The 24,632-nt window shown below is 37.5% G+C and overlaps 1 protein-coding gene across 22 annotated transcripts in view; it reads left to right on the top strand.

Moving 5' to 3' along the window:
- Positions 1 to 24,632, top strand: part of LMNTD1 (lamin tail domain containing 1) — a 509,230-nt gene that overhangs the window by 196,478 nt on the left and 288,120 nt on the right. For 17 of the 22 annotated variants that reach the window (XM_027035777.2, XM_053226035.1, XM_053226045.1 and 14 more), the window contains one exon: positions 11,805 to 11,843. The exons of 3 other annotated variants lie outside the window; for them this stretch is intronic. The gene's annotated coding sequence lies outside the window, so the exon portion shown is untranslated. The remainder of the gene's footprint in view (positions 1 to 11,804; positions 11,844 to 24,632) is intronic. 2 more of the 22 variants (XM_053226041.1, XM_053226032.1) reach the window with 1 other exon arrangement.

Below are 24,632 nucleotides of genomic sequence, written 5' to 3'. Positions count from 1 at the left end.
TGAACAAAAGACCATAATGCATCTCAATGTGACCAAATAATAATAGGTCAAAACCCATTTCCTACTAATGCCAGTTTAGCAGCATCATCTACATATTCAAAGGCTTGTTTGCATCATTTCTACATAGTGCTTAAAGTTGAGATTCATGTATTGGTATGCTAGAGAATTTTTACTCTATAGTCAATGTGCACATTTTGTTTTGTTTTGTTTTTTAGAATTCAAAAAGTAGCATGGTAAATACTTTAGCTACAATTTAAGGGGAAAATATATATTATAACTTCCAAAATAATTCCTGGACCCAGTGTTTCTGGACTTTGATCAACTGGAATGTGTTCTATAAATGAATATCCCTTATTATAATAACATTGTACTCTCACAGGGCAGACACAGGGTTTTGACCCTCTGGAGTGACCCATGAGAGAGGCTGAGCCACTGAGTAACCATGGGATATAGCAGTGTTATCTCTCTTGCACCTTAACCTTTCTTGTGGCATCTTTCTTCCCAGAAACCAATTCTTTATCATCATGTTGTGAAACATTATCAGTGTACCCTCAATCTCCCACACACCTTTCCACAAGTGAGGCATGCCTGGGAATCATATCTTCTCACTATTGGAATGGGAATCCTTATATTTAAATGTTGTTGTCATTTGCTTATCATGAAAAGATGAGAAACACTGAGATGGGCTGTTGATATCATGTGCCTATCAAATAAATTTCAGTAAATTCTTCATAGATAAACAATCCTTCTTGAATATTTAAATAAATGAACAAATATATATTGTATTCCACTCAAGTTATACACTAACTTTTATACACTCTCTTTATATAGCTAAATGTATCTATACTGGTACTTAAAAACATGCCAATTGAGGTGGAAAGTTTTTGGACATAGAACTTCGGTCAATGTCCGAATATGAAAACATTCAGCATTAGAGTAAAGAAGAGAATTGGGAATTCATCTGTTAGGGGCTAATTTTCACTCAAAAACATTCCAGATTTATTAATGTAACTGTTTACATAATTCAAGAACACATGTGCATTACATTTGTAAAATCCATGGCATGAGTAGACCCTGTGAAAGGACAGTGGCAGCAACCAGAGGTGCAATGAGATCAAAATTTCATTCTTTAAAATTACAAACCCTTCAGACAGTTAGCATAAGGTCTTGCATAGAGAAAGTGCTAAATAAATGTTTGCTAGATTTGAATCAAATAAAGATTGATCATACACATGAATGCATTGTTTCTAGGAAAGTCATGTAGAACTTGACCACATGCCTATGGATTCTCCAGGTTGGCCGCTCCTCTGCTGGCTCCAACTATTACTATTATTACTATTACTGTCGTGTCCTGGGACATTGTACTTCTGGCCTTTAGAGTGAGGTTTTATAAAAATCAGCACATAAATTAAATGTCTGGTCAATAGCAGCCAATATGTATTGTCCAATACTTGAATTGTCCACATGATTAAATATATGACTTCAAACTTCTTTAGTACTCCTTCAGGACAGATTTAAAGAGTTCAAATTGAAGTAAAAACTTCAAATTTATTTTCAATTATATGTAATGTTATAAAAGCTCCCTTAGATGTGAGAAATGGAAAATAGTCTCTTACTATTTACCTTTTAGGAAAATGACCAGCAAGCAGAAAAGGAAATATACTCACTAGGTGATATAAAAACCAATACTATGTGGTTACATGTATGAAGCAGACTTTTAAGCCAGTTACCAAGTCTAATTCAAGAACATGTGACAATGCACCTAGATTCCTAGATAGTCCCAGAAGGGAGACCCTGGACATCCTACACCCAAGCAAGTAAGGGCTGGAGACATTGAGATTATGAAAGTAAAATCATTAATTATGTTAGATGTTGTTCCATATCTACACAGTCACTCCTTCAATTCCTTCAGAGCTCTTTGTTTAAATGCCCCTTAGTAGAGACATCTTTATTCATCACAGTCTTATCTTTATCTAGTTCCTCACTCTGTTATGTTTATTCTCTTTCTTCTTACTCTGTTTTATTTTTCTTATTAGCACTTATACCACCTAACATAATATATATTTACATTGACTTGTTAATTTCATTAACAGGGAATTTGGTTCATCCACTTCTGTGTTTCTAGCACTTATAACAGAAGCACATAATATATGCTCTATCAATCATTCACTCAATCTGTATTAATAAACACAATTGAACATATGGATAATTATTATCTATATACTACCTGCTGTGAAGTAGGCATTAGGTAGATAGTAAAGAACTGGCTGTCTTCATGGAGTTTACTGTTTTGTGGGATGATCAGTGAAGCTAGAAGCTGAGATGTCAGTTTTCTCAATAATTTGTCTCTTTATACTCTTTACTCCCCACTTCAAAACGTAGCATTACTGCCAAGGAAGTAGTGCTCTTCACAGGTTAACAGACCCTCAGGCAGTCTAAATAACTTTTCCTTTTGAACTTCAAAGCTGTCTTTGATGTTCATTATAGTGTCTGGAGAAAGCTAGCACATGGTAAGCTTTGCCCTCACATCTGTTTGGCTGACCTCATTGTTCTGTGCTCTCTCAGGCCAAAGGACACAAAAAGGACAATGACTGTATCTAAGGGATGAAATATTTACTTGACCCTTTCCTCTCAGAGAACACTCCATCCTGGCTCACCTAAATGTCTTGGGTCTGAGGTTAAGCTATTTCCATGACATGGTCTGGAAAATTTCTAAGCAGTTTCTCAGAAGGCAGAGGTGTCTCTTCCTCAACACCACTATTCTTTCCCTAGAAAACACATAGTACATATTATTCCACCTGGAAACAGGAAAACATTAGGCTTACCAGAATGTAATCAGGCTGTTGGTTGTTGAAGTAGAAGTTCAGTGCTACTGGGGCAGCATGGCACAACTGAGAAGAAAAGCAACTGAGAGGCCAGAGGTCATGTATTTGAGTCTATAATTTACTACTTGCCAGCTCTGTGACCTTGCTGAATAAATGCTGACAATAATAGCAATATTTATCTGCTATGAAAATGTTGAGGGTTAAATAGGAGAATATATGTAAAATGCACTAAGCACTTGTTATATATCTCATTCAAAACTTTTGCTGTCATTAACATTAGAATAACAGCTCAGATTTCTTTCTTTTTTAATTTTTTTTTAGCAGGGAGAGCACAAGTGAGGGAGGGGCAGAGAGGGGAACAGAGGATCTGAAGCAGGCTCTGTGCTGTCAGCACAGAGCCCAGCATGGGGCTTGAACCCATGAACCGTGAGATCACGACCTGAGCTGAAGTCGGACACTCAACCGACTGAGCCACCCAGACACCCCAATAGCTCAGACTATTTAGGATAAAGCCTAGATATTAGATTCCAGACTAACTCAAGCAGCATCTTTATTTAGATTTAAATTTCGGTATTAAAAATGAGAGATTTGTGTCGCATCTTCCACTGTTATCGTCAGTACATGTCTGTGGCTATTCCTTGCATATGAATACCAACTTCACGTTTGTACATTGACATATATACATCAATGAATTGATCAGTTGACCAATTGATAGAGGTTTATATTCTGACTTTCCCAATGAAGTAAAAAAATTCTCATGAGCTTTCTTGTATCTGCCATCTCCATACTTCTCCACAGTCCAGACCTCACAATATGTCCTTCCTGCTTCCTAGAGCTGTGGACACAGGGACCACAAATTCCTCCACATTTATACATATTAATAAAATTAAAAGAGAACCACTGATTGAAATCTCCTAAACTTTAAAGTTTATCATTTTCTGACTTGAAGTAATCAGTGTCACTTTCTTATTATTTACTGACTTGAGTGACCAATGTTCCAGAGAGAAAAATTTATACTTAGCCCTTAGGTATAATTAGAAGCCTGCCCCCTGTCCGAACTGCAGCTCTAACAATAAGCTAATAAGCCACTTTCATAGAAAGATTGAGCTTCTGGGTCTATTACCTTTTGATGTGCCCTGGGGAGTGGTAGCTGTTTAGGAATTATTTCTTGTTGGTTATAGTCCTCTGGGGCCTACTAGCATAGGTACCAGTGGCCGTCAGACCCAAGCAATGTAGCACAGGAGCCATAAAAATCAAGGCACCAGAGAAGGCTATAAACTTCCTTCTGGAAGACACAGGCAAAGTGGAGCAAGGCAGAGAGAGTGTGCAAAGATGCATCCACCGGCTTGGATGTGCCAAAACAGAAGCCTGCCCCTCAGGCCAAAGTGCCTGGATGCAAATAGGCCTCTTTCTCAGGAAGACCAGGGTGTGTTTCAGCCTGCTATGTCTGCAGTGCCCTGGGAGTGATATTCTGCCAAGAAGTAAATCTCTGATTGCTATAGTCCTGTGGGACACAGGAATGCAAGCTTACCTTGGTCTCCAGGGCCAGCCAATCAGAGGGTGTTCCCTGGATGGCAGCTGCAAAACTGGGTCTCCAGATGTAGCTAGAAGCTCCCCTTCGAGAGGTACTGACACTCTTGTGTGCAGCAGCAGGAGAATGCAAAAATGGTGAGTACTGTTTGGAAAGAGGCAGAGGGGAAGTACAACAATAGTTCCCACTGAAAACAGAAAAGAAAAAGAAGGAAAGAAAAGGAAAGGAAAAGAAGAAAAAAATAAGGGAAAAAAGGAAAAAAAAAGGAGGGGAAAAGAAGACAGTACCTACTGGTTTTAGCAAGGCAGAGCAAGAGCAGGAAGACATCACCTACCAGCCTCTGTCCCTGAAGAGTATCTCAGGAGGCTGTTGCACCTCAGACCAGTGCTTCAAAATTAGGAAATGAGACTCTTTCACACAAAGTCTAGGTGAACTCTTTTCAAAGGCTGTTTCTGCACTGGGCCCTGGGGCAGGTAAGTCTGTGGGTGAGCCCTTTAAAAGCTGTTCCATAGCTCACCACAGCCATGTGGGATTCATGGGCACAAGCCCCAATGGTCTTCAAGCCAGGTGTTTTGAGGATTTGTCTCTCAGGTGGAGCCTCAAAAGTTGGAGTGCCTCATGTGGGGTATGAACCCTTCACTCCTCAGGTAGAAGCTCCTGGTTTTGAGTCTGTTCCCAAATGTGGGTTGCCACACCAGTGTTGGGGCTTATGGCAAGAATGTGTCTCAGCCTTTCCTTTCTGCTTCGAATGTGAAGGGGTCTCTCTCCCTTAGTTTTTTTAGGGTTTATTTTCAGAGGAAATTGTTCCATATATAGCTACAAATTTGGTGTGTGCATATGTGCATAAAAAGAGGTGAGTTTATGATCATCTCACATCACCATTTTGAACTGGACCCCCTATTTATTTTTTACATCAATTATTTTGTGTTAAAAGTAAATCATCAAAAAGTAAATTGTAGCAATTGTAAATGGGATCAATTCCTTGATTTCTTTTTCTGTTGCTTCATTTTTGGTGTCTAGGAATGTAACGGATTTCTGTGCATTGGCTTTATATCCTGTGACTTTGCTGAATTCACGGATCCGTTCTAGCAGTTTTTTGGTGGAATCTTTTGGGTTTTCCATATAAAGTATCATGTCATCTGTGAAGAGTGAAAGTTTGACCTCCTCCTGGCTGATTTGGATGCCTTTTATTCCTTTGTGTTGTCTGACTGCTGAGGCTAAGACTTCCAATTTTATGTTGAATAACAGTGGCGAGAGTGGACATCCCTGTCTTGTTCCTGACTTTAGCGGGAAAGCTCTCAGGTTTTCTCCATTCAGGATGTTAATGGTGGGTCTTTCATATATGGCTTTTATGATCTTGAGGTATGATCCTTCCATCCCTACTTTTTTGAGAGTTTTTATCAAGAAAGGATGCTGTATTTTGTCAAATACTTTCTCTGCATCTATTGAGAGGATCATGTGGTTCTTGACCTTTCTTTTATTGATGTGATGTATCACATTGATTATTTTGCAGGTATTGAACCAGCCCTGCCTCCCAAGTATAAATCTCCCTTGGTCGTGGTGAATAATTCTTTTAATGTATTATTGAATCCAGTTGGCTCATATCTTGTTGAGGACTTTTGCCTCTGTGTTCATTAGGGAAATTAGTCTGTAGTTCCTCCTTTTTAGTGGGATCTTTGTCTGGTTTTGGAATCAGGGTAATGCTGGCTTCATAGAAAGAGTTTGGAAGTTTTCCTTCCATTTCTATTTTTTGGAACAGCTTCAAAAGAATAAGTGTTAACTCTTCCTTAAATGTTAGGTAAAATTCCCCTGGAAAGCTATCCATCCAGCCCTAGACTCTTGTTTTTGGGGAGATTTTTGATTACTAATTCGATTTCTTTACTGGTTATCGGTCTGTCCAAATTTTCTATTTCTTCTTGTTTCAGTTTTGGCAGTTTATATGTTTCTAGGAATTTGTCCATTTCTTCCAGATTGCCCATTTATTGGCATATAATTGCTCATAATATTCTCTTATTATTCTTTATATTTCTGCAGTGTTGGTTGTAATCTTTCCTCTTTCATTCTTGATTTTATTTATTTGAGTCCTTTCCTTTTTCTTTTTGAACATACTGGCAAGGGGTTTATCAATTTTGTCAATTCTTTCAAAGAACCAGCTCCTGCTTTCATTGATTTGTTCTACTGCGTTTTTGTTTGTTTGTTTATTTGTTTGGGTTTTTTTTTATTTGTTTGTTTCAATAGCATTGATTTCTGTTCTGTTCTAATCTTTGGTATTTTCTGTCTTCTGCTGGTCTTGGGTTTTATTTGCCGTTCTTTTTCCAGCTCTTTAAGGTGTAAAGTTAGGTTGTGTATACGAGACTTTCTTCCTTCTTTAAGAAGGCCTAGATTGCTATATACTTCCCTCTTATGACTCCCTTTGCTGCATCCCAGAGGTTTTAGGCTGTGGTGTTATCATTTTCAATGATTTCCATGTACTTTTTAAATTCCTCTTTAACTTCTTGGTTAGCCCATTCGTTCTTTAGTAGGATGTTCTTTAGTCTCCAAGTATCTGTTATCTTTCCAAATTTTTTCTTGTGATTGATTTCGAGTTTCACAGTGTTGTGGTCTGAAATTATGCACAGTATGATCTCGATCTTTTGGTACTTGCTGAGGGCTGATTTGTGTCCCGGTATGTGATCTACTCTGGAGAATGTTCTATGTGCACTCGAGAAGAATGTGTATTCTGTTGGTTTTAGGATAAAATATGGTCCTGTACATATCTGTTAAGTCTATCTGGTCCAGTGAGCCATTCAAAGCCATTGTTTACTTGCTGATTTTCTGTTTAGATGATCTTTCCATTGCTGTAAGTAGGGTGTTGAAGCCCCTTAATATTGTGGCATTATTATCAATGAGTTTCTTTATATTTGTGATTAATTGATTTATATATTTGAGTTATTTTACATTTGAAGCATAATTGTTTACAATTATTAGATCTTTTTGGTGGGTAGACCCCTTAATTATGATATACTGCCTTTTTTTATCTCTTGTTACAGTCTTTATTATCAAATCTAGATTATCTGGTACAGGTATGGCTACTCCAGCTTTCTTTTGGCAACTGTTAGCATGATAGATGGTTCTCCATCCCCTTACTTTCTATCTGAATGTGTCTTTAGATCTAAAATGGGTCTGTTGTAAATAGCATATAGATGTGTCTTTTTTTTTTTTCTTATCCATTCTTTTACCCTATGTCTTTTGATTGGGGCATTTAGTCCATTGACGTTTAGAGTTAGTACTGAAAGATATGAATTCATTGCCATTATGTTGGTGGTGTTCTCTGGTCCTTTCTAGTTTTTGTTGCTTTTGGTCTTTTTTTTTTTCTTTTCGTCTTTTCTCCCCTCAGAGAGTCCCTCTTAAAATTCCTTGCAGGGCTGGTTTAGTGGTCACAAATTCCTTTAGCTTTTGTTTGTCTGGGAAACTTTTTATCTCTTCTTCTATTTTGAATGATAGCCTTGCTGGATAAAGAATTCTTGGCTGCATATTTTTCCATTTAGCATATTGAATATATCCTGCCACTCCTTTTTGGCCTGCCAAGTTTTTGTGGATATGTCTGCTGTGAACCTGATTTGTCTTCCCTTGTAGGTTAAGGCCTTATTTTCCCTTGCTGCTTTCATGATTTTTTCCTTGCCTGAGTATTTTGTGAATTTGACTATGATGTGCCTTGTTGATGGTTGGTTTCTTTTGAATCTAATGGGGGTTCTCTGTGCTTCCTGGATTTTGATGTCTGTGTCTTTCCCCAGGTTAGGAAAATTTTCCACTATGATTTGCTCACAAAAACCTTCTACCCCTTTTTCTCTCTCTTCATCTTCTGGGACCCCTATGATTCTGATTCTGATGTTATTACTTTTTTATAAGTCACTAAGTTCTCTAATTCTTATATCGTGCTCTTTTGCCTTAGTCTCCTTTTTTTTTTTCTGCTTCATTATTCTCCATAAGTTTGTCCTCTGTATCACTGATTTGCTGCTTTGCTTCACCCATCCTCGCCACCATGGCATTCTTTCGAGATTGCAGCTCAGTTATAGCATTTTAAATTTCTTCCTGACTAGCTTTTACTTCTTTTATCTCAGAAGAAGGGATTCTAACCTATTTTCAACCCCAGATAGTATTCTTATTATCATGATTCTAAATTCTGGTTCAGACATATTGCTTGTATCTGTGTTGATTAATTCCCTGGCTTTCATTTCTTCCTGTTCATTCTTTTGGGGTGAATTACTTTGTTTTGTCATTTTGAAGGAAGAAAAGAAATTAAGTAAATAAATAAATACATAATTAAAAACAACATTAAAAAAATCAAATAAAAGATGCTAGATCCTAGGTGTGTTTTGGTCTGGTTGTTGATCTCTATTCTTGATAGAATAGAGAAAAAAGGGAAAGAAAAGAAAAGAAAAGAAAAGAAAGAAAAACAAAGGAAATCATTTAAAAATTTGGAAAAAAATGAATACAATAAAATAGAATAAAATGAAATGATGAACGTAGAATAGAATTTTTAAAAATTACAAAAAAGTGAAAAATATAGTAGAAAAAATTAAAGAAAAATCTTTTTTATAAAAACAAAAAATAAAAATATTTTTCCCTTTCTGTATTCAAGAATGAGAAAAGAAAAAGGGAAAAAAAATAAATAGATGCACCAGCGAACAGAATGAAATAAGATTGAAATTACATCCAGTTTCCCCTAGAAGTCAAACTATGAAGCACTTTATAATCCATAAACTAAGCTGGCGGAGAGAATTGTTTTCTTCAAGAGCAGCGTTGGTCCAGTTGTGCGGGGCTCAGTGTAATGGCTCCGTTCTCCACTAGATGGCGCTGCTTAATTTACTGGGGGGATTGCTGTGGTGTTTGTAGGCGTGTATGTGCATGCGCCTGAGGGGCGAAAATGGCATCACCCAGCTACCGCGCGCTAGTTTCAGAACTCTGTGCTCTTCCTGACCGGCAATCAAGCACGCTTCCTTTGTCTCTGGCTTCCGTCCACTCCCACTTCTATAGTCTGTGACCAAGTCTTCAGACTACCAGGTGGCAACTCCCTCTCGAATTTTACCTCAAATGGGGCTGTTTTCCAACCCCTCACTTCTGAGGGGCTGCACTTTGACCTGCTCAAACCCTCTGGGCGAGGGTCTCCCTGAGCAATGGCGGGAGTGCCGGCCACCCCGGGAACATTCGCTCCACCGTCCTGCTGTCGCTGTCCAGAGACTGCGGCAGGTGCCCACCCACACCAGAAAAAGTTCGCGTGATGGCGTAGCAGCAGCGTTTCAGGGATTATGGTAAATCTCGTGATTTTTCTTTTGGATATGCATGCAGGAGTAGAATTACTGGTTTATAATGTATATACCTTTACCTTTACTAAAAATGTCAAATTGCATTTAAAAGTGGTTATACCAATTTAGACTCTCAGAAATAGTATACAAGGAACCTAATACAAACCTTAATACTCAGTGGGAACTCCAAAAATATTTATTGTGCTGAACTGAGGACTAATATGTTTAAGTGTCAATAATCTAAGTTACTTACCATAATATGGATTACTTTATGAGATCTTTTTTTATATATTTTTATTTTATGTTCTATATATATATATATAAAGAAAGAGCGTGTGCGAGCAAGATGGGGACAAGGGCAGAGGGTGAGAGAGAGTATCTCAAGAAGCATGCTCCATGCTCAGTGGGGAGCCCAACACAGGGTTTGATCCCAGGACCCTGGGATCATTACCTGAGCTGAAACCAAGAGTTGGATGCTCAACCAACTGAGCCACCTTGGTGCCCCTAACATCTTTTATTGAGATAGATTTGATAGGAATGGGGGAAAAAAAATAACAAGGGTCTTTGGTACCTTACAGAATGGGAAGATTAGGGTTACTGAGTTGGTATAGAGGGACAAAAAGCCAGAGAATAGAAATAAGCCTCTTGTGTGATGATTTTTCATAGGGCCAGCTTTATTTCCTACCTTTCTTCATGACACATCTAATCTAACTCAGCTTTTGGTCCAAACATACAGTTTTAAAAATTTTATACATAATTGCTTCCTACAAATATTTTTGTGCATCTGTTTTAATTAGAGAGATAGAGAGAGAGAAGAGCTAATTATCTTCCTCTTAATAACAGCACTTCATATGCTTGGGAACCATGTGTGAACAAACGCTCCCTTTTCTAAGTTAAGCAAGAGCAGTTGCTTTTCCCATCTGATGTATTTTTCAATAATTGAACATGTTTATCATTTTCCTTTGGGATTGCTTCCAAACCCCCCTCTTCTTTACAGTGTGAGGCTCCAGACTGTCTCCATTATTCTAATGTGAGCCTTGCTCCACTCCAAATATAGGACTTAGAAGGAAAACCCAATTTTGCTTTTATATTCATTTCATTACAATGTGAACAGAATGTAAGGTTTGTGATTTATCTTTAGATAATTTTAATAAGCATCTGTAGGTGTGATTTTGCCATGCTGGGACAATAAATAACAAATTAAATTGGTAAAAGCCTTCCTTTCTAAGATACAAAAATAAAACAATGTGATTTAAAAGACCCATAAAAAATACTGAGAAATTTTAAATGGTATATGAAATAGAAGAATACAGAGTAGCAAACCTCAAGATTAAGAAATTACTAAGTATAACATCTAATTAGATTTTTCTTTTTTTCCTGTACAAACAAGTTCCCCACTTTACATAAGGATAGTTAATATTAATAGGAATGAATGAGATTTGGAATACTGTTTCAAGCCATTGGAAAATAAGAAAACTAGAGTAATATTTATTAAATGCATTTATCATAGTCTTTTCTGTTTCTTTCCTAAGTTATTTCACAAAGGAAACATTTCAAAAATGTGTAAGACTTAAACTGAAATAATTATAATTATAAATTATAGTAACAGTTTCCTGAATAGGAAAAACATTAACGTATTTTTTCTAGCTTTGTTGAAATATAATTGACATATAACATTGTATAAATAATGTTAACATATTTTAGATTGGTATTTCTTCCTTTTGGAGGTATTAACAGCTTAGGAAGCAAAATAAAAATGCTTTGTCTATAGTTTAAAGAAATATTTATATTATCACAAGAAAGGCAGAAGTCTTTTATCCAAAGTTTCCAACGTTTGGATCTCACTTAAATTAAGATGTAAAATCCTAGAAAGAGAAGTTGTGTTATAATTAATGCCTATGTTAGATGAATTCATTCTAGTTTTTGAAGATCAAGGTGCAGAGAGATTCCTTGTCCACAGCGAGGATGTTACACATGCACAAAGAATATCAGGCCTATGCCCTTCCCTAAATTGAAGCCTAGGGTAGAGATTCTAGACGGTTAATTTTGGATTAATGAAATCTATTTGTGGAAATAATGATCAACATAATGACCATAATAAGGGCTAAGAAAATAATCCCTCTTTCTTTTCTTTTTTTTTTTTTTTTATCTTTTGAAAACCAGCAGCATAAGTGACCTGTGGACCTCCACTACTTAGAGGAGGTATGTTTAATTCTGATGTTCATTTATAAAGCATTTAGCTTAAAAGGCAAAGAATTATTCCTAGGTAATTGTTTCTTAGAGCAGATTTATTGTGACTGGAACATTTGTGTTTATGTGTGTGTGTTTGGGAGTGTTGTTTTCCTGGGCACATACAGAAGACAGATTGTTGACAGTAAATGTTTAGTCAAGGGTGAGAATACTTTTGTTTTAGTTGCAGATCCTTTCTACCAGCCAGATGATATTTTCTCCTTTAATCAGTGCCACAGAAGCTTTTGTGCATTATAGGAATGCTGCTAAATATGATGAAACAGCCACATCTTTTAATTTAGTCCCAGTAGGAGAATAAGCTATTCTTCTTTTACTAGGCGACAGACGGAGACTTTTTATGTTACCTAAGGCTCAGCTGTGCGAAGCCTTTGAGAGATGGTGCTATCATGTTGGACTTCTTGAATCATTTACCAGAAGCAAATGGCTGTCTCTATTTTCTCCAAAGCATTCCTTTTGAATTGGAAGGCTTTTTGGAAATGAACCTATACAGGCAACATGTACACTTTTAGGACATTGTTCCACCGTCTAATTCTTAATAGGTGTGATAAGACAAAAGTAATTAACATATGAGGAAGGTTGTGGTTTGGCCTGCTCAATTCCCTATCTTTCCCTGAATATAGAGGAAGTTTCCACCAATTCCAGGCAATTCTTTAGGCTTTTATGATGCAAAATTGATGGAATGAGGATTAGACAGAAAGGCCCAAACCAAAGCAGATGGATTTTTTACAGAAAAGAAGAGCCCAGAAGAGAACTAGTGTCTAGAGGTCTGTAGCAAGGCACATCTTTTGCTAGGGGGCTCTGTGAAGAAATTACATAAAGAAATAAATTATATAAAGAAAGAAATATGGATGACAGAATGATGTGGAAGCATAAGCAATTTCTAGAGAAGGAAAGAAAGTGGCTTCCAGGGCCTTGGGGCATAATAAAATAGGAAAAGAAAGGATTTTAATAAGTTTTGTTGTTTATGTAATGTTTCCTCTTTAAAGATGTTGAAATATGCATATAAACATTGGATGTCCTGTCTGGATTACATATCTCTGAATTTAACAGCCCTCTGGGACTGAGCCAAGTGACCAAGGCTTCCTTAGGATTATATCAGTATGATTGTTACAAGCTTTTGTAATGGGTTTTTTGTTTTGGTGCTTACTGCCTCAGACACACTTTGATACATTGGAAAATTTCCAATGATGAGACATGTCTGTGGGTAAATGAATATCTTTGAGCTGATAAGACTTATTTATCTACAAGGCCACTTTAGACATCCATGAAGTATTCTTTGTGTCACCTAAGCAGTGTATCTGCTGACAATGCTGTATCATACAATAAGATTTGTGATATGTTAGAGATAAGAGATGGTGAATGAGGATGACGGAGTACAACATCTTAACAGCCTGAAGGTGAACTGGAAAAAAATCAAAATCAAATTTCAAGAGATGTATTTGCCAGTAAGAGTCTAAAGAAAACTTGTCAGGGCAGGTAGAAGTAAGTAAATCTACAAGGGAGTTATCAAGTCACTTAAGTCTTCATTTTGTGCAAAATATTCCAGTTGAGTGGAACTGTAACTGACCACTTGCTGAATGTTCTCTTGAATCTCTGAAGTTTTTCTGGGACTTTGACTTTACTAATAAAAGATTTTCAAAGGAAAATCTAAGCATCCCTCAAGAATGATTTCCGTTTCTAAACATACATGTCAGATTCTATATGATATAATCAATTATATTTAAAATCTTCTGTTGGGCCTAGTCACATTTGCTCACCTCCTTGCTATTTTGCTCATTTTATATAATCTACTTACACCTATTTTTGTGTACAAATAGACTGGGCTGTCAGTCACAAAAAGATGCCTTACATGGAGAACCATGATTTCGATTTCAGATGAGGTCTACATCATCCTCTTGCTGTGACAAAGAGTTTAGAAAAAGAATGATGGAGATACTTTTTCTTGAACGTTCTGAGAGCACATTTACACCACTCCCTTGTAGATACTTTAGTGCTTTAAGTAACCCTATGAGGTGTGGGTTTGTGTGTGTGTGTGTGTGTGTGTGTGTGTATTTTTATACATATATATATATATATATATATATATATATATATATATATTCAGGTAAGTAATTCAAGTTGCTCTAATAAACAAACCCCCAACCTCACTAGTTTCACACAGTAAGTGCTTACTCTGGTTTATACAAAGTCCAAAGTGAATAGTCCTATCTAGCAGGAGGTCTTCCTTGAGGTCATTCAGAGACTCAAACACCTTCTAGTCTGTGGCTCTACAGTCCTCTGGGGGCCCAGAGTCCTCTTCTAAATTCTCTGTATTCACTCAGCAGTCAGGAAAGAGAGAGCATAGAGTGTAACTTGGAAGGCTTATATGCACCAGAGCTGAAGGTGGTATCCATCACTCCTCCCCTTTCCTAATAGCCAGCATCATCTGGCTACATTAGAGTATAAGAGAAGCTGGGAAATACAGTCTAGCTCTTTGGACAGAAGGAGAGGGACTTGTTGAAACACTAGGCAGTCTCTGGCATAGTGTTATTGTTCCCACTTTACTGATGGGGAAACAGACATAATGGGGTTAAGTAATATACCAAACTCACCTAGCCAACAAGTGGTGAGCTAGAATCTGAACCCAGGAATCTGACTCCAGAACAGTCTTTTAAACTATGGTACATACAGGGCTCCCTCCCAGATAATTAATGCAAAGTACTTCCCATTATTTCAAATGAGTAAAATGAGGTAGAGGAATATAACATGCCTCCTCCTAGTTCATAAATTACAATACATACAGGATTGTTTGCTTACTCTGTGGAATCACAGTCCCATTTAGGATGAGTGCATGACCTTCTGATTTCAGTGACTTTCTTTCTGAGTATCTTTGGGGAAGGGGGGCATGCATGTGTTCCAAACTCAATGAGTATTTTGGAGGTGAGCCAACTCATACTCTATCACTTGAGACCCTTGTTTAAAACAGCAAGCCACTAAGGAAGCCAATGATTAGAATTAGGAATCTTGGGGTCAAACAGACAGGCAGTATGGCATGGGGTTAAGAGGCAGCATCTGGAATCAGAGCTCCCAAATCAATAAAACCCAATGCTGTCTCTATGATGTACTGGCTGTGTGACTTAAGTTACTTAATCTCTCTGTGCTATAGCTCATTCATTTGTAAAATGTTGAAAATGATCATATCTACCTCATAGGTTGTTATGAGGATTAAATCAGTACATGTTAAGTGCTTAGTATCTGACATAAGCAATCAGAAGAAGTTGGTTATTACTGTTGTTATTGTTATTTACTTGCACCCAATCAAGCTAAAGATATGACACACAGTTTTGCTGACACATAAAAAATCCTGCATCTCAGTAAATGTCAACTTCATCTGTTAACTCATGCTATTGGACCCTAGCCTCCTTCCTCCTCAGACTTTAATCCATTGGTAAGTTCTGTGTGCTCTACCTCAAAAGTATTTATTATACTAATTCTGTCCATCTTCCCTGCCCCACCCTTGTTCAGACCCCTATCATGTCTCGCCTAGACCATTGCAAAACCCTTCTAAAATGTTCCCTACTTCTTGGGCCCCTACAATCCAGTCTTCACACAGAAGTCAGAGAGATCTTTAGAAAATATAAATGAGACCATGTAATTCCCCCAATTAAACCCACTGATTCCCACCTCATTTAAATAAAATTTCAAGTCCTTCCCTTGGTCTTTGTCTTAGAAAGTCCTAAATTGTCCAAGATAGTCTTAGCTTATACTGTTGTTCTAAGATTATTATTAATAACACCTCCTTTCATTCTCCAAAGTGTCCTGACCTAGTTGACAAATTATATAATTACCATGCTTATGGGATCTGGAGCATCCTTCCCCTAAGTAAATATTATGAATACTACATGGTAATAAACCTTTTCTGGAGGTGGGAGTCTCACCTCCTAAATTAATCAAAGTCCATAAGCCTTAAATACAATGCTTGAGGCAGTTTGAGTGTAATACTGAAGTTCGAATTTAGTTTGACTGGTTTTAGCCATATTTCAAAAGAAGCAGTGAGTTACTCATATGTGAGCAATTCTGCCCCTGAGCCCTGCCTTCTTCATGGAGGGATTCAGCCAGCTCTCCAGCACAGCCTGAGTCAACAGGCTACTGTCCAGGCTGCACTGTGGCTATTACATGTAGGCTCATTGGTGAACTGTGGACCCTCACTCAGTCTAGTCTCTTGGAGAATTTTCAGCCCTCCCTTATAGCAATACCTTCTCCCTCTCTGCTTGTACCCTACTTGGAGTGGTGAGAAGCTTTACCCTTTGAATCCCTTTTTTGCCTGGGGAATATCTCTTTTCTCACCCCCTGAGGGTTGGGAAAACAGAAAGTGGCATTTAACCTCCCTTGTCTAATACCTACCTGTGCCTAGTAAGGCTGTGTGCTCTGTGTAAGGTCCATCCACTGAGAGAAACAAGAACCTATTTCTAGTCCTTATCAGACTTTTGTGATTTGGCCTATGTCTACCTCTTTGACTTCATCACCTTTTATTCTTCCCCTCTGTTAGCTGTACTGCCTGCCTGTTCTTTTTGGAATATTTTAAGCCTTATCCTGCCTTAAGGCCTTTGCGCCACAGTCCCTTTTACCTGGAATGCTGTTTCCTGATCTGGTTGGCTCAGCTAAATGCCACATCTCTGGGAGGCCTTCCTTAATGACACAAAGTAAAGTAACTTTGGCAATCACTTTCTCTTTCGTAATCCTGTTCTATTTCCTTTACAATACTTATCATTATCTAATGTTAGTTTGCTGGTTTAATTGCTAATTTTCTTTCTTTCAAAAATAATTATAATTAATAATAATAATAATAATAATAATAGTTACTAGACTTGTCATGAGCCTAACATTTTTCTAAATGCTTTACATTGATTAATTTTTACAAAATCTTTACAGTTATCTTATGAAATAGGTATTATTATTATGGACAAAGAAACTGAGTTTAGAGAAATGATGAAATTTACCTAGTGTCACAGAGAAGAAGCCAGGATTCAAGCCTAGATAGTGTGGCTGCAGTGTCTAATCTGAACCACTAGGTAAGGCCACCTCCCACGAAAGTCCTCCCCGGAGGACAGAACTTGCCTGTCCTGTGTGTTGCTGTATCTACCCCCACCCTTCTACGCTACTGATACTGTGATTTATAAGTAAACTTTGGTCTTTGTCCTTCTGGCACAGAGCTCCTGAAACCATTGGAATTTCCTAAGTGATGAGAGCAATAAGGCGTCTTTTGTTATGTCAGTGTGTGGCTTTAGAAAGCTATTAAGGATGGTTGCCTGAGAAACCAATCATGTGATTAAAGGGTTGGAACTTTCAGTCCCACCTTCTTCACTTCTGGGGGAGAAAGGGACTGTAGATTGAGTTTAATCATTAGTGGCCAGTGATTTAGTCAATCATGACTATAGAATGAAGCTTTCACAAAAACCCGAGAGTATAGGGTTCAGAGAGCTTCTGGATTGGTAAATGTGTGGTAATGGGGGGAGAGTAGCACACTCGGAGAGGGCATGCAAGCTCTGTACCCTTTCCAACAACCTTGCCCTATACATCAGTTCCATCTGACTATTCATGAGTTATATCCTTTTATAATAAACCAGTAGGTAATCTAGTAGGTAAAATGTTTCCCTAAGTCCTGTGAGCCACTCTAGCACATTATTTGAACTCAAAGAGGAGGTCTTTGGGATCTCTATTCTTTTTAACATTTATTTATTTTTGAGAGACAGAGACAGAGTGTGAGCAGGGAAAGGGCAGAGAGAGAGGGAGACACAGAATCCGAAACAGGCTCCAGGCTCTGAGCTGTCAGCATAGAGCCCGACATGGGGCTCAAACCCATGAGATCATGACCTGAGCCAAAGTCAGACACTTAACTGACTGACCCACACAGGTGCCCCAGGGGACTTCTATTCTATAGTTGGTTGGTTAGAAGTCTAGATGAGAATCTGAGTTTTAAATTGACATCTGAAGTGGGGGCAGGTGGAGGGCAGTCTTATAGGACTGAACACTAACCACTAACCAGGGGAGTCTGATACTATCTCCAGTTGATAGTGTCAGAATTGAGTTGAATTGTAGACACCTAGCTGATGTCCAAGAATTGCTTGTTGGTGGGGGAAACCTCCCACAAACACACACCAGAATTGGTGATCAGAACACCTTTAAACTCATACAGGACTTGGCTCAGTTAATGCTTGAACTTTGAGTGAATAAATGTTGTTATAAAACCATGACTCTGTTTTATTTTTTATAAACAGAGAAGAAAATCACTCACCTACCTAAGAGAAAGGCTGAGCCTAATCTCATTTCAAGATGAACTGGAGGAAGGGGCTCAGCCAGAACTGCCCTAGAAACTGGATGGAAAATGCTGTTACCCCATGGCAGATCCTACATAGAATCTTGAGAAATTTTTAAGGGTGGCTTTCCATGGGGTTTCTGAGTTAGTCATAAAATAGGCAACCTGGCACCAGATTAGTAATTATAAAGGGAGCATAATGTAGACAGAAGCAATGCATAGAGTGAACTAACAAATACATAAAGTGAACCTTCCCCATGAACAGGGGCGGGGAGAGAAAATTAAGCTGTCTTAGATTGAATTTATACTACCTGTGGCCCAGTACTAGACAACCTCCTTGCCCCATAGTCTACGTCTCTGCTACCCCTCCTTTGGGCTTCTGCAGTACAAACCTGGATCTTTTAACTCATCATGTTCTATAGAATTTCACTATTCATTTGTTCCCCTTTCCCTATAAATGACAAAGTCCGTTAATAGTGTCATGTCTCATTCATCCTTTATATGCTATAGCATGGTTCGTAACTTACGCTTTAATGTTATCAGAGTCCGTCTGGCCTGCCTTAGTTTAATTTTCTGTGAGTGAAAGAGACAGTCACACAAATGATTTGCAAGTTGTCTTCTAGCCCCATATGCTGTGTTGGGCAGGTGAGGACTGTGCATCGCTCTTGTTTTGGATTCAGTCCTTGTTACAAAAAGATGAGTCTGTATGCTCTAGAGTCTGGTTGTGTTCCAGTGAGTTTTTAACTAGATGAATATGCCCTTCAATGCCGTGTTCCTATTTGCTCCCCTATCTCTTCTGTGCACTGGTGGTTATTTATGTATTTAATATGCAAATAAAGATGCATCAGCTCATACATCAGAGGCCTGCTCTCAGTATCCAAGGGGCCTATTAGAAGCAGATCTGTGCATCTTGACTAGAGTGAGTCCCTTTGAGGCCATTCATCTAGACTGGCTGTGTTTGTAAACTGGGGCTTCTCTTTTTCCTCTCCCTTTACTTTCTTTGTATTACTGATGTTTGTACAACTATTGTTCAGTTCTCTTTTTCTGGATATCATTTTTCTCAGCATCTGTTACACAGCCAATCATACACACATGCACAATGAAACATAACAACATTTATCTTACTCTCCAGGGAATTTAGACCTATTTATATAGTTGATGAATGTGAAGCTCTGATTTATGTAATTTGTATTATTCTAAAAATTAACTGTGAATGTATTGGGAGCCTTAGCCAAGTTCTATAACTTTCTTAATCATTTGCTTTTTTACCACTAAAAACAAATAAGAGAAACTGAACCACTGTGTTTTTGTAATATTAATCCTAACATTTATTAACTAAGTAAAAGGTGTTTAGCTCTACGAGGATTTTATGCTGGTCAAACCTTTGTTCCTTTTCCTATGTAATTCATTCATTCAACAAATAGATATTGGATGTTCTATGTAGCAGGGAGGAAAACTCAAAAGCCTCATTTTTGTCTGTGTGTCTTTTTTTAAATATAATTCATTGTTAAACTGGCTAACATACAACACCCAGTGTTCATCCCAACGAGTTCCCTCCTCAATGCCCATCGCCCATTTCCCCCTCTCTCCCACCCCCCATCAACCCTCAGTTTGTTCTCTGTATTTAAGGGTCTCTTATGGTTTGCCTCCCTCCCTCTCTGTTTGTAACTATTTTTTTTCTCCTTCCCTTCCCTCATGGTCTTCTGTTAAGTTTCTCAAGATCCACATATGAGTGAAAACATATGATCTCTGTCTTTCTCTGACTGACTTATTTCACTTAGTATAATACCCTCCAGTTGCATCCACATTGCTGCAAGCGGCATGATTTCATTCTTTCTCTTTGCCAAGTAGTATTCCATTATACATATAAACCACATTGTCTTCATTCATCAGTTGATGGACACTTAGGCTCCTTCCATAATTTGGCTATTGTTGAAAGTGCTGCTACAAACTTCATTTTTTTAATATTGAGTCCATTTGCAAATATGTCTTTTTGACATTTGTAGCTGTCTTAAGTGTATTTGAATACATTCTGTGCCTTCTGGGACTATCTTTAGTTTTCTATTTCTTTATTTGATTTTATTTTTTTAAATTTATTTTTGAGGGAAAGAGAGGCAGAGAGAGAGGTGAGAAAGAAAATCCCAAGCAAGTTCTGTGCTGTCAGTGTGGAGCCCGACATGGGGCTCAAACTCTCGAACTAAGAGATCATGACCTGAGTCAAAACCAAGAGTCAGATGCTTAACCGAGTGAGCCACACAGGTGCCCCTATTTCTTTCTTTTAATGTGAGACCCAACCAATATTCTTCTATGTCCAGCACAGAGTGTATAGAGAAGCAGCTTAATGATGTTTTGTTTTTTTTTTTCTGGATGAATTAGAGAATTTTTTGTTTCCTGGCATGAGGCAGCTTATCAATAAGGAGTTTTTGAATAAAAATGAATGGATGAAGTTAAATTTAAATAAAATAAAAATTTTCAAGTGACACCACATGACTGCCAACTTTTCTCTTACCATCCCTTTCCTTCCCTTTGCCATCAACAGACCCATCAATCTCTGCCTTCTATGAGCTGTGAAAGTTTCTGTCTCATTTCTCTCCTCATACCCTTACACCATTAACCTTTGTGGCTCTATAGGAACAATGTTCTGAAGGTACTGGAAATAGAGAAAGCTCATGATTGTTGTGTTAAATTTGTGCTGATTCTTATAACACCTGCAATGAAGAGGAAGTGGAAATGGGAAGTCTAAGAAGAAAAGAAAGCACACATTTAATTCAACAAATATTGAATGAATATTTTACATGTTCTCAGGATGAACAGTGTTCTTCTTTTAATGGGAGGAGAAAATAAACAAGCCATTATAGAAATAGAAAAATATCAGAGAAGAAGTATTTTGGGGGAATTAAAGCAGAATGATGAATAAAGTGTAACTGCTAATCACTTCAATTTGGGAGATCAGGGAAAGCCTATTTGAGGAGGCTATTATAATATTCATGCTTTTTATTTTCTGTGTTTTATGATGTTTTGGCATCTTGAGGACTTGCAAATCCTGGAGAGAACTAATTCCTGGAGATAGCAGATGCTCTTGATATGTCAGCCAACCAATCCCGAGTCTGTATGTTCATCATTTCCTTTTATCAGGGTCCTGCAGTCCAGGACACTATTTCCTTGTTCTAAATGAATCAAGACCAGGTACCAGACAACTAGGAACCATGCCTATAGCCCAAAGACTGCTAAAATTACTCAGACTATCCAATCTTAAACTTATTCAGCTGTCCACACTATCTTGCCCATTCTTCCTATGACAGTGATAACAAATGCTTAGGTCCATACTTTCTCCTCACCCTTCTGCTTCTTGACTGACCTTGGTGCTTCCCCTGTGTGCCATGCCTCCTATTTCTAAGGACCTATGAATATAAAAATCTTCTTTCTTCATGATCGTTATTTCCATGTCTCTGTGTTCTGCCATTCCTGATTAAAACAAATTTCAGATACATTTTAATATAGTGATGTTTAAGCTGAGATCTGAATGGCAAGAGGGGCCAGCAAAGATTGGGAGGAGAGCCTTCTAAGTAATGGTGTAAAGACACTAAGTTAGGTAAAATCAAGGAGCAGATGGTGAATTCCCCCCTCACCTCCTGCAGCTTTTCTTCTTCTTCCAGACAATCATTGATTTCTGGTATCCACAAACTCCTAAGGACAAATATCTTTCTGGAAGTCAGATGTCCTATCATCCCTTTTATGCAAGTTACCTGTATAAGTAGATAAGTGATAAGAAGAACTAGAGGTTTCATTAAAGCATTTCACACTAAGGTTAGAAAGAATCTTTGCTAATGCACTTTCATTGAAAGAGAGAATTTATTAACTGAAATGATTTCCTTTATCAGTCACACTCAATAGTTTTTGTATCTTGACATCATTCAAACACCCCATGCATACTTACCAAGTATATCCCTCATTATACCCAAGTTCTAGAGGTAGAGTGAAGAGGAATGACTTTTCCTATAGATGTGAAGGTCTGTTGTGATCACTCTTTGCATTTGTGACTTTCTGTTCAATGTCTATCTTGCCCTTTATTATACTTATACCCAAAGCTACATGAAGGTGAGAGATATGTTCAGCTCCATATTGCTAGCAAAATGCAGTGTCTACCAGACTGCAGGCATTCTCTTACTGTTTCAGAATCAAAATCACTGGATCAAGCCATGCTAAGATAAAGTGTAAATATGGAAGATAAAAGTAATTTCCAACATTATAGTTCCTCAGGGCCCTGCAAGGCTTATTTCTTAGACTTACAGGTTTAATTTCTGGCTGCATAGTAAATTCAACCAGGGAACTTTTAAAATATATCTGTACCAATCCCCATTCTAATCAATTAAGGCAGAATCTAAGAGTGAGACTCAGCCATCAGTTTGTTTGTTTTTTTATTATTGAAGTATAATTAACATATAGAGTTATATTAGTTTCAACCTGGCTATCAGCATTTAAAAAACTCTCTACTGTAATATGCAGCCAAGTTGAGGAATACAGATCTAGACTGAAAGTCTACAAAGTGAAGAGGTTAGTGTACCTGGTCATTGTCTTTGAGCAGTGTAAAGAACAGCTATCATAATTTGTTTAGATCACTAAGAAAGTAGAATTCTCAAGGAAGAAGAGGTTCACAAAATTCTAGGCTTTAGGGACAGTCATGTAGAGAAATTTGTGCAGAGAGGCTTTAGATAGAGATCTAAACTTTGTATGAGCAAGAAGGAAGAAGGCAGATTGGTATTTGCAACATAGTGAGTTCTTTCATGTTCATTTTTATTGAATTGTTTTGAGTTTCTTTTTGTTTTTATTAATTATTATTATTATTTTATTTGAGACAGTGAGTGTGCGAGCTGGGGCGAGGGGTGGGGGGGGGGAGAGAGAGAGAGAGAGAGGGAGGGAGGGAGAATGAATGAGAATCTTAATCAGGCTCTACACTCAGCAAGGAGCCCAACATGGGGCTTGATTCCACAACCCTGGGATCATGACCTGAACCAAAAAAATCAAGAGTTGGACACTCAACCCAACCGACTAAGCCACCCAGGCACCCATCATGTTCATTTTTAAAGTGCATGGAAAACTTCAGGTGACTGAAGTCATTGCAGAAATACAAACCATAATATTTGAAAAACAAGAAGGAGAGAACTTGAGGGTAGATTTTATATTCGTCTTAAAAAAGAAAAAAAGATGACCTGGAAAATTGTACTTTATTTTGCTGTAAGAATTCATTATACTGAAAAATATTTATAAAATATTATTTCAACCCACGAATTTTATTTTAAACATCCACAGTAAGGCCTAGCTGCATAGAAAAAAATTCCAACCTTCCTTTTTATTCCAGTTCCAGAGTCATACATTTTAAAAAAGGATACTGGACCTTGGTTTACACTTTCTAATGATGATATTTGCCACAAAATTTTAAGCTACTAAATGATTAGGTTTCACAAAAACTGTCCAAACAAATCCTCATTATCAGGAAACCTCATTAATGATACGAAATCCTAGCTTATCACTGAAGAAATTCTATGGAAACCAATTAAATACCAATCAAATACCAATTAAAAATTGAAATAGATTAAAATCTGATCTTCCATGGTTGCATAGACTTCACTCTGTTGGATAATTATAAAATATGACCTCAAGTTTCTCTCCTTTTTGTTTCCTAAATATTATGGTTTGTATTTCTGCAAAGATGCCTGCCAATGACATCAGTCATCTGAAGCTCTCCAAGCACTTTAAAGATGAACATTTTAAAGATGAACACTTTAAAGAACTCATTATGCTTATAAATATTTGTAAAATATTATTTGAACCCATGAATTTTATTTAAGCAGGACCTAAAGTTTGAAAGTGGTCTCAACATAGGTTTGTGATTAAAAGCATGATCTCTTGATCAAATCCCAATTCCACTATTTCTTCAAATCAGTACTCATTCAACAATTATTAATTTAGCATTTGCTAGTGACAGCACTGTTGTAGATAATCAGAATATATCAGTGAACAAAAAGGGCAAAAATCCTTGCCCTCCTGAAGCTTATTACATGCTACTAAAAGAGACTGAGAATAAAAACTATAAACTTCAATATATTACCAAATTGTATAACATGTTAAAAGATATACATACTATAAATATTTTTAAGATGGGGGATTGGGAATGCTGGGAGGGTCAGGAGTGGATTCCATATTAAATAGAATAGTCAGGGTAGATTTCACTGAAAAGGTGATATTAGAATAATTGCTTGAAGGAAATGAGAGGGTTAGCTTTGTGGCCATCGAGGGGAAGAGCATTCTGGGCAGAGGGAACAACAAGTGTAAAGCCTAGTAGTGCCTAGTAGTATAAGTTTGCTGACATCAGCAAACCTCAAACTTGGTTTGAGGACACCAAGGAGGCCAGAGTAGCTGGAACAAGGTAAGCAAGGGGGAGAAAA

Source organism: Acinonyx jubatus, chromosome B4, assembly GCF_027475565.1.
Source record: "Acinonyx jubatus isolate Ajub_Pintada_27869175 chromosome B4, VMU_Ajub_asm_v1.0, whole genome shotgun sequence".
NCBI classification, from domain to species: Eukaryota; Metazoa; Chordata; class Mammalia; order Carnivora; family Felidae; genus Acinonyx; species Acinonyx jubatus.
The sequence above is the reverse complement of the archived record's forward strand: the minus strand, read 5'-3'. Positions and strand labels throughout refer to the sequence as shown.